Below are 11,814 nucleotides of genomic sequence, written 5' to 3'. Positions count from 1 at the left end.
TGTATTTATTGTTTCTAGTTAAATTTTTTGTTTGCACACGACGTCTGCACGTTCACACTTTGTACTTTTATTCCTAGTTGCACTGTGATGTTCCTGGAGGAATGTAATTTCACTCCGCTGTGTATAGAGATGGAATGACAATAAAAGCCTCTTGACTTGACTAGATGTTTCTTATTATCACTCAGTGAGAGTTTGGAAGTGGATTCCAGACACTATAATGTACCACCACACACCAAACCTCAGACACTCAGACAGAAACTCACAAAACCAAAACGGAAAGTCTGAGTGACCGCAGTAGATCATTATCTGTGTTTTCATATTTTCAATTTACTTTTGAGTATTTATATTTGACCTGTTTACTTAATAACATTTATAATACTCCAATAACACATAGTTCACTGGGTTACAGGGGTATAAAAATGTTGTGTTAAATGTAGTTTAAAAGCTCAAACGCTTTCACATCAAAGCTGAATGACGGTTTATCTCTGGACCAGTGAATGAGGAAATTTTGAACAATCAGTGGAGTTCCCCTTTAACAGGTCTGAGGCTTGTTTGGATGTTTTCTGTCAAAAAGTCCAAAACTGACCCGTTTCAGTACAGAAGCAGTTTCAGTTTTTGTTCGTGTCCCAGTTTAGCCGTTACTCATGTAGGTGGAGAAAAGCAGATCATATAACTAAATATAGTAGCAGCTGGAGCCTCAGAGCCTGGAGTTATAAACAGCATCCCCCAGAAGTCCCCTCATTTATCAGACTCCATTTCCTCTCATTCATCCATCTCTTTTACTTTCACTCTGTTCTTTTCTTTCACTTTAGTTTTTAAAATTTTGTATTATTCAGAAAACAATGTATATATAATAGTCTAAAAGGGATAAAATGGCACATATTCTTGTTATTATTATTGTTGCTGTTGTTATATTGCAGTAATAACAGTAAAGTAATTCTAAAGTAATAACCTGCACAGTCATTTAAAGTGTAATCAGAGTAAATTCTGTGCCCTATAAAAATTTATTACCACAAATGTTGTTACACAGTGTGTCACAATAGCATGAGCTGTACGGAAACCGATGGCAGTGATTAACCACTGATGGAGCGACACGTCGTCTGCTGTATTTACAGAAACTCAAACATTAGTCATGAGGCTGAGGTAAAACAGAGGGCACTGCACTCATGCTATTTGTCTTTAAAGAGGATATGACGAGTTGTTTTGTGTGACTGTATTCTTTTATAGTTACTATCAGTTCCAAATGGACTATGTAGTTCAAACATGCCTCACATAGTGTTTTCTTCCTTCCTTGAATTGAAAGGGAGAAAACCGGCAAGAACTCACATCAGCAGGAACTGACAAAATGCTAATATTTTAAGTAAAAATAAAAAAAGCAAAAATTCGGCTTGTTCTTTTCTAATATTCCCAGTTAATTCTCACAGTCAGCAAGCTAACCTACGAGACTTTACTGATGTGCAAAGGGCTGGCTGCTGTACACACCCTGATAAACCATCGGTTTTAGGCCCCACCACAGCACAGAGATGTCTCACCACAGCACAGAGATATCTTAGTTAAGATAACAAATGAGCTTCTTCTTGTCTCTGATCAAGGCTACGTATCTCTGCTGGTGCAGCTTTTGACACTATAGATCACTCTTTTCTCTTAGGCAGATTAGAAAACATGGTTGGAATCATAGGAACAGAGTTATCCTGGTTCACATCCTACCTCACTGACCGGTTTCAGTTCATACAATTAAGTAATGTATCATCTAATTATACAAAAGTGAAATATGGAGTTCCACAAGGCTCTGGTTTAGGTCCTCTGTTATTCACATTACACATGTTGCCATTAGGCTTAGTTATAAATAGACATGGAATGAGTTTCCACTGCTAGGCTGATGATACACAGCTGTACATACCAGCCAAAACAGATATTAAATTCAGAATAAATAAAATAGAAGATTGTCTAAAAGATATGACACTGGATGCTGCAGAACTTACTTCTTTTTCAAAAGTCTGTAAAGCTGCTTTGTGACAATATCGTTGTAAAAAGCGCTATACAAATAAACTTGAATTGAATAAACACTGAATTGTGACAGCATTTCTGCAAAGAATAGTGTTCAATAAAACAGAGTCTCCAAATTCTGCACATTTTCATGTTTAAATTTGAAATTTACTTTAAAGTTTTGAGTTTTGTGATTCTGTCCATGTTCTCCACATTTCAGTAATCATTTGGCTGTAAGGGAGCAAGACAATGCATTATGAGCATAAATGAAATGAAGAGGAATTATTTGTGATCACATATTATTTTGTGCTGAAATTAACATTTTTGGCCAAAACTGAGATTCATGGCAGACTTGGCTGAAAATAACAATAACATAGAAAAATAGAAAAAAGAGAAATAAATAAAATATAAACAAAAAAAATTGGGGGGAAAAAAATCTTAAGATTCCAGTATGTACAGTGCTTTGATTTCTGCATCTTTTTCACACTTGAATGTTTCAGATCATCAAACTACTTTTAATAATAGATAAAGATGATCCAACTGAACACAAAATGCTGTTTTTAAATGATGATTTCATTAACTGAAGGAAAAACACTGTTCAGTCAATTTAGTTGACTATATTGAGTGCAGTCACTATCCACACCCAGGCATCACTTAAATAGAACCTGTCTGGAAATGTGAAGCAGGTCTCAAAAAAGCAACACATGATGCCATGTCATAAAGAGATCCAAGTACAGACGTGAAACACTGTCGCTGGAAAAGTTTACAAAGCCATCGCTGAGGCTCTGAGACTCTAGCGAACCACAGTGAGAGTCATTATTCACAAATGGAGAAAACATGAAACAGTAGTAAACCTTCTGAAGGAGTAAATGTCCTACCAAAAATCAGCCAAGAGTGTATTGACAGGTCATCCAGGAGGTCACAAAAGAACACGGTTTTTGTAGGCATTGGTTACTTTCACTTTCAGATCCTCAGTCATCTACTTGATGGAGCTCATGGTTGTTAAGTGTTAGCACAAAGTCTGAGGAGTCAGAGAATTTATTATTTTTTTTTAATCATCAATATCAGCTTAGAGAATGAATGAATGAATGAATGAATGAATGAATGCAATGATCAATTCCTAACGACAGTTCGTGGACTAACCAGGCCTGTTATGACAATTAAGACCTAACAGGGTAATTATGTGGTTGGTTAGTGTAGTGGGTAAAATCTCTGCCTTCTACACTGTAGACTGGGGTTCCACCCCCACCTTGGCAAACACCCTACACTATACCAATAAGGGTATATATACCAATAAGGGTATCTTCACAACTAGAACAGCCTCCAAACTTTAGCATGTATAAAATAACTAACTTGTGGTTTAAGCAGTTAAAAATAGTCACTTCAAAAATCAACAAAATATGTAGTTTGACCAGGGGTGCCAAAACCTTTGCATGCAACTGTGCACATGCAGATAATATCCAGCGATTAGATCCCAATCTCGGTGTCCTCATTGTGCTTTGTGTTTGCGGAGTTAAAACTGGCTTTTTGTTCTTAAAACAACAGCTCTGAGCAAACCACTCTAATCTGAAAATGAAAGTAACCTGCGGAGTGTTTATAAAACGTGTCAGTGGAGAGGTTATCAGTCTCAGGCTGCTCAAAGCCAGTGGGTGCAGTTATATAAGCACACAGCATACCTCAGTGGAGTTCACTTTCACTTTTGTGTGCCCTGGAATCCTCCCTGGAGTTTCCACTGTCAATCAACTGAACTTACACGCAAAGTCAGTCTAAGTGGGCTTATAAAATGTTTGATTCATATTCCCCTCACATATTTTTACTTCATCACTGGGTAGGAATTTCAGCACCAATTGAGTCTGCTTGTGTGATCAAATATGACCTTGAATTCTTGGAAACTACACTATATTGGTACAGGGCCGGGGGTGGTGGACCCAAGTGTGGAGTTGTAATTTATATTTATTTATTTATTTAGTTAGTTAGTTAGTTAGTTAGTTAGTTAACTAAATGAAATTAAACCACTTCATTTGAGTCCATGAGAATATGGATTGAGACACAGCCCGAGTTTATCGCTGTTTCCTTTAATGTAAAAATAAAACTGTCCAAATAAATGTTTGTCCTTTTTTACATTTGTTTCAAGGTTACTGCTCTTCAAACACGAGTGTTGACAGAAAAACGGTTGAGGGAAAAAAGTTTGTCCAGCACATCCATTTCTCAGAAATGCTGTGATGGGTGATATACAGGCCTGGAACTTTGCTACAGGCTGTCAACCACAGATATGTGTGTGCTGAAAAAGCACTTACTGTGTTTTTCAGTTGAGAAAACTGCATGTGTAGTACAAACTTTAGAGGAAACTCAAACCGAGTAACTTCCTGACTCTGGTGTCTGACACACTTTGGACCGTATAGAACATTTTAAAGGCATAATTTGGAGAAATATAGTAACAAAGTAATCATGTGGAACATGTCTGCAGACTACAGCATTACAACAGCTCACATCTGCTGACAGACTCTTCCTTAATTGGATTACAACGGCCTACACAAAGGCTGTGGCTGAAAAATCGTAAATGTCTTAATACATATTACTACAGTATTCTGAGGCACGATGAATGTCTCAATATATACTCAGACAGTATTCTGAGGCACGATATCTCTTTGTTTTGTACACATCAGTTACCTTCAATTTCAGATTCTCAGTCAGCTACTTGAAGGAGCTCATGGTTGTTGAGTGTTTGCACAAAGTCTAAGGAGTCAGAGTTTATTACACTCTGAAATAATCAATTCCTAATGACAATTCTTGGCCTAACCAGGCCTGACGTGACAATTAAGGCCAAGCAGGCTTACACACAGGTGGTGGCTGAAACATAGGAAATGCTGTCCAGTCATACAGTATTCTGAGGCATGAAGGCAGCCAGTCCTGTCTCAGTATAATGTTTGTATGTAGCGCTGCTTGTTTAAGATCCTAAGTTTGGCTGTATTTTGAAGGCAGCTTAGAGGTATCTTTCCATATTCCTGTCATGAGTGACTCTACCAGGAGTCTGAGCTTCACATAGTTTAACTCTTGGCTTCCTAGGACCACGCAAGCCCTCTCCACAACGCCAACATAGCGATCCTTAGAGAGGTTCTTCAAAAGCATTAGACAAGACCTTATCTGCCCAGTGGTCAGAAAGCTTAACAATAAAGGGGGTGTATAAGGGTGTATAATTCCATAGAATGGATAGTGAAGCCAAGGAGCTGTTCGGTAGATGGAACCATTTCTCTTAATGAGATGTGTGAGTGTGAAGAACCTTTTTAAAGTTTAAAATAAAACCAATCCACCACTCACTGCTCTCTTCTTCCCTAATGCTGTGAGTGGACACTTGTACTTTGGAGCGGTGAGTTAAAGTTGATGAGGTCATGTTGGAAAAAGCGTTGTAATGCTGTTAGTATAGTTTGACTGGATCACCTCTGCTGTCTGTGGCTGGACATCTGCAAGTCTGCAGCTGAGCTCCCACTTAGTGGACATAAAAGTACATTTTTTCTTTATCAACTCCAAACATCATGAGTTTAACTTCCACAGCTGTTACTTGTTATCTGTCTCACCGGTGTCTAGTCTGTAGCTCTGCTCTCTCACAATAAGACCCAGACGTTTGCTTCTTTGCTGTCTGTGGCTGGACATCTGCAAGCCCCCACTGTGTGGACATAAGAGTACATCTTCTCTTTACCAGCACCAGACGTTGTGCGTAAAGCATGAGTAAATCATCCACAGCTGTCTCTGTGTTATCTGAAATGTGTGAGTTCAAATAGCTATTGTGGAACCATGTACTGGTCAGTACTCACTGCCTAAGGGCCCGTAAATGTCATGTTTGATTAAAAGGTCAATAAAAGTTAAGTAGCAATAGTTGATGACTGTGCTTTATTATTTTTTCAGAAATACTGGAAATAGATGGTTGGAAAGGACAGGAGCTAAAAAAAAAGAAAAGAAAAAAAAGAGGCAGCTACCATCAGTCCATCCAATTCTGCAGAAATAACATATTTTTTCACCAAATGTTTACAATCTGGTGATTAAAACTAAATAAATAAATAAGGAGGTGTTGACTCACTTGATGAATATTGACTCAACGTGATTCTCTTCTGAGCGACTGCTGTGAAAAAAGCATTCATATATAAAATGTGAAAAAAATTCAGATATAAATGAAGAATTATGAATTTTCAAACTGAAAATGTCAAATTTCATTCAGCTTTCTAAAATAAATAAACGTTGTACGTGAAGGTACAGCAAGAAAAAGTTGAATTAAACTCTCATCTTCTGATGCTCTATTTTCACCGAAAATCTCCTCCAGTCTTTGTGGAATTAAGAAATGGTTTATTTATTTCTTACTGTATTTATTTAACTGTTGCATTAAAGCAGTCGAACACTCGAGGAGTGTGTTATCACCAATAACATCACGGCTGTGATGATCTATGGCGACCGAATCACAGCCATGAGGTTATATCAGGATAACACACTCCCTCTTGGGTTCTACTGCTTAAATATAATAATGTTACAAAGTGCTGCTAACATACCCGCACTCTTTTACTATGAAGCCACGCTGTTGTAACACGTGCAGAATGTGGCTTGGCATCGTCTTGCTGAAATAAGCAGGACATCCCTGAAAAAGACGCTGCTTGGATGGCAGCAGATGTTGCTCCAAAACCTGTATGTACCTTTCAGCATTAATGGGGCCTTCACAGATGTGCAGGTTACCCCTGCCATGGGCACTAACACCCCCCCCACACCATCAGAGATGCTGGCTTTTGAACTTTGCGCTGATAACAATCTGGACAGTCCTTTTCCTCTTTGGCCCGGGGGACACGACGTCCATGATTTCCAGAAACAGTGTGAAATGTGGACGCGTCAGACCACAGGACACTTTTCCACTCTGCGTCAGTCCATCTCAGATGAGCTATGCCCAGAGAAGCCGGCGGCGTTTCTGGGTGGTGTTGATATGTGGCTTCGCTTTGCATGGCAGAGTTTTAACTTGCACTTGTAGATGGAGTTCACTGACAGTGGTTTTCTGAAGTGTTCCTGAGCCCATTTGGGAATATCCGTTACAGAATGATGTGGGTTTTTAATGCAGTGCCGCCTGAGGGATCGAAGGTCACGGGCATTCAATGTTGGTTTTCTGCCCTGCTGCTTACTTGCAGAGATTTCTCCAGATTCTCTGAATCTTTTGATGATATTATGGACTGTAGATGATTAAATCCCTAAATTCCTTGCAGGTGCACATTGAGAAATGTTGTTCTTAAACTGTTGGACTATTTACTCACGCAGTTGTTCACAAAGTGGTGAACCTCGCCAGTCCTTGCTTGTGAATAACTGAGCCTTTCAGGGAGGCTCCCTTTATACCCAATCATGACACTCACCTGTTTCTAATTAACCTGTTCACCTGTGGAATGTTCCAAACAGGTGTTTTTTGAGCATTCCTCAACTTTCCCAGTCTTTTGTTGCCCCTGTCCCAACTTCTTTGGAATGTGTTGCAGGCACTAAATTCAAAATGAGTGAATATTTGCAAAAAACAATAAAGTTTATCCTTTTGAACAATAAATATCTTGTCTTTGTAGTCTATTCAATTGAATATAAGTTGAAAAGGATTTGCAAATCATCATTTTCTGTTTTTATTTATGTTTTACACAACATCCCAACTTTATTGGAATTGGGGTTGTGTGACTGACTCACATTTACCTCCAACAAAGTCATACAACATAAGGCCTTCCCTGTTTACGCTGCTCTTTTTTTTAATTATTCTGGCATTTTTTAAAGCTTGATTTTCATTTTTTGGTAGCACCTTTGTTTATACTGAAGATTAAACTGCTCAATTTAAAACTCTGGTTTGCCCAAGGTCAAAGCAGCAAAGAAAACCCTGGACTCAGTCAGAGAGATGCTTAAAACTAAACCAAATAAAGTCAAGTCAAATTTATTTGTAGCGCTTTTTACAACAGATGTTGTCACAAAGCAGCTTCACAGAATTCCAGAAAAGACAACGTTTTAACAAGAATGTAAAAAGCCCCAGGTGTGAAAACCAGGGGCAACGGTGGCAAGGAGAAACTCCCTCAGAGCTGAGGATAAACCTTGGGAGGAACCAAGGTCTCACAAGGGGGGACCTACCCTCCTCTGGTCTAGCTACCTACAAATGATTATACTACTAATATTAATAGCAGTAGTATTAGTAGTAGGAATAGCTGGGAGTCTATGAAAACATCAATGTAGGGTGGGCAGCTAGTCCAAGGCAGGTGGCGGTATCTGGGGTGTGGGCAGCTGGTCTGAAGTGGGTAGCAGGAGGGCTTGACAGTCAGTCGTCCATCAGTGTCCGGCCAGACATGTGGGCGGTGGTATACTCGGAAAAAACACAGGGAGATGGAATTAGTAAATATAAAACAGGGAATGTGAACATTTCCAGAGTGTGGCTAACGACTCCGGCAGATCTGACTATGACAGCTTAACTAACAGGAGAGAACCAGAAGGACACACAGACACGGCAGCACTCTGAGACAGTCTGGCATCCCTCCGCTCCACCGTCCACCAACCTGAGTGACCGCGTGCGAGCAGCGGGACGACAGCACCAGCGTCTCAGTTTACTATAGTTCCCTGTGTCCATGGACCCCTGGATCTGCTGCCTTTATCTAGGGGGGAACATTAGCTACCAGAAGCTAAACTGAACAAGTGAGTTTTCAGCCTGGATTTGAAGATTGAGACTGTGTCTGAGTCCAGAATAAAACATATCCATAAATAAGAAATGAACATTGCCGTAGAAGTAAAGCGAGCCAAAGCTGTGGACTGGGTTGCAGAAGTGGAGGCCTTGTTTATTTTTCTGTTCCTTCTCACTTGGAGTGGAATGTTATGTGGAGTGGAATGTGGATTGGAGTGAGCAGGAAAGAGTACAAGCCCTGAACTAGACTAGGACACAATCAGGTTAACCCGTTAACATCTCAGGCTTATTATGCAGTAACTACAGGGACTTCAATGCAAATTGGTTGAGCTATTCTTAGATTATAGAAGTGTGTAATGAAACTTCAGGGCCTTTAAGGGGTTAAAGAGCATAAGCTTCCCAGGTGGTGAAGACCGGAGCTGCTTTTGCACATCAGCAATGGAAAACTTTCATTTAGCATTGAATTTGCCTATTTTGCAAGTACAACCACCAAGGAAAATTCACCGCAGTCAGTCTCTTTTCCATCCATCCATCCATTTTCTAAGCCGCTTCTCCGTCAGGGTCGCGGGGGGGTGCTGGAGCCTATCCCAGCAGTCTTCGGGCGGAAGGCAGGATACACCCTGGACAGGTCGCCAGTCCATCGCAGGGCAGACAGACAGACACAGACAGTCACTCACACCCATGGGCAGTGCAGCATGTCCAATTGGCCTGACTGCATGTGTTTGGAAACCGGAGAACCTGGAGGGAACCCACGCAGACACGGGGAGAACATGCAAACTCCACACAGAGAGGACCCCGGTCACCCGGCCGGGGAATCGAACCCAGGCCCTCCTCGCTGTGAGGCGACAGCGCTACCCACCATGCCACCGTGCCGACACCAGTCTCTTTTCCTTTCCTTTGAAACAGCTGTTTTTTCTCCGTGTTTCAATTACAAGTTACTTCAACATGGCAGAGACTCTGTTTATATGCAATCTTCTCTGGACTAAATAGACAGAAAACTGCCCTCTAGTCAGAAATGACTAGATTCTATTTATACCACCATTTGTATGCTCAAAGACTCTGACCCGTCCTTAATATTACACGGTTAGTAATGAAGGTTCTGTTCAGGTACAAACAGTGTAAATGTTGCCTCAAAGGTCCTACAGTGGTTTTAAGGTCTGATTGTGAGCCTTAAATCAGTTTCTCCAGGTGAAAAGTTGGTATTTGTACCTTTTCATAACCCGAAAGTTTTAAAACAGAACAGTACAATAAAAGCCTGGAGGGTGTGTGGAGTCAGTCCAGCTTAGAACAGATCATTTCAGTGGATTATGGTATAAGGTTAAACAAGCCACAGTTTACTTTAAGATTTTAATTAGTTTGACCTCAGTGCTGCACTTTAATGCTGTATTACATAAACCAGGAGGACTACAGCTGAGAATAAGTGTGCAGTTTGCAGCATTTGTATCTTGAGTCCTGAACTTGAAATGGTAAATAGGTCAATTGAGTCCTCTTGAAGGCTCTTTTGATGGAATTAACTTAATTTCCTGGTTGCTTTCTTGGCTGCAACTCTAGAAGATATTCATTTCAGCAAATAGTTTATATAGTTTACATAGAGGTATCACTTAAAACCATCAGTGATTATGATTACTCTCAGCCAGAAAGGTGTCACATACAGTTAGGTCCATTTGGCCATAAGTGACCCTGTTTCTCATATCGCCATCATATCGTTGCTGTCAGAAGAAAACCTTGAATCTCCATTTTTGGCATTTTTCAGTTTATGACACAATTTGAAAGTATCTGTTACTCTTTACATTGTTTGTAAATTTTATGATGAATGGCCTAAAAGAAATGACCCAAAATTACATGGGAAAAATTCTGGTTCCATTGACTTACATTGAAAGTAAAATATGTTTTTTCCTTCTCCTGCAAAGTTACCATTTTGGAGATACAAGGTTTTCTTCCGAGAGCAGCGATATATTTGTCCATATACATATGATTTCTGTGGAGTACAGTGCATCCTGTGTAATATTTTTATTTGAAAAGATCTTCACACTTGGACCAGAACATTTTACACTGATCCATGTTAGATTCCAGGATTTAATGCTCATCGGAATTGCACAAAACTCTGAGTGGTGCTTTAAAAGTGGGATGATGACAATCTCTAATTTTCATATAACATTTGATTTTCAAAAATCAAAGCCATTTCTAAAGAGGAAAGGTGTAAACATTTGTGTCGTAGTTCTTCTAAGACAGAAATATAAACGAGAAATAGAAGAATTTCTTTTTTAAAGTGTGTAAAATTGGTGGTTTACCATCTTCAGGTCTTCCACCATGTGTACACTCGTGGAACTCCATTCTTCACTATGTTGAAGGTTTAGGACCAGCCCAGAGTCCCACAGAATGTACAATCAGTTTGTTCATGTGTACTAATCCAGATGGCATGTGTCCATAAGGAAGTAATGGTGTAGCTCATCCTGGCAGTAAAACAAAGCTGCTGGGGGTTTGCCCAGGTTCATGTACATTCCTTTATGATGCCAGTTCCTGATCAGCTGTGTTTGTGTAATGTCTAAAATTTCACTCACTTCCTTCTTGTAAAAGCTTAAAAATGTCCTACTCCCACATGTTTACAGAAGGAAGGAATGTAACCTATCAGATTACTGCTGTTTACCTCTACACTTTAGTATCTGTAGGCTAGTTAAACCACCTGCCACCTACTGGATCACCTGTGGAAAGAAATAACACTAATGCTGCATCTTCAATCAATGCATAGCAGATTTATGACAAACACTCAACAGTCAGTTAAGCTGTTCATAGAAGGCTGTAAATCAAGCCTACAGGTCACAAGGTTCAAATTTGAATGTGTGTAAAAAAATGTGCTACTTTATTACACCTCAAAATTGTTACATAAGAAATGTACTGTTATTGAAGGAAACTGAAAATGTGGATAGTTTCCTTCAAAAACGTGCTGTAACCTGAAATACTGATTTCATTCTCATAGATCTGTGGGCAGGATGGCCAAAATGAAGTCAAATGTCAGCGTCTTCAAATCAGATGGTCAGAGTTAATTAATCAGTGGTGGACGAAGTACACAAACCATGTACTTGAGTTAAAGCAGAGATACCCAAGGTAAAATATTACTCCAGTAAAAGTAGAAGTTCCTCCCTTTAGACCTCCACTTGAGTAAAAGT

Source organism: Pygocentrus nattereri, chromosome 11, assembly GCF_015220715.1.
Source record: "Pygocentrus nattereri isolate fPygNat1 chromosome 11, fPygNat1.pri, whole genome shotgun sequence".
NCBI classification, from domain to species: Eukaryota; Metazoa; Chordata; class Actinopteri; order Characiformes; family Serrasalmidae; genus Pygocentrus; species Pygocentrus nattereri.
Note: the sequence above shows the minus strand (reverse complement) of the source record.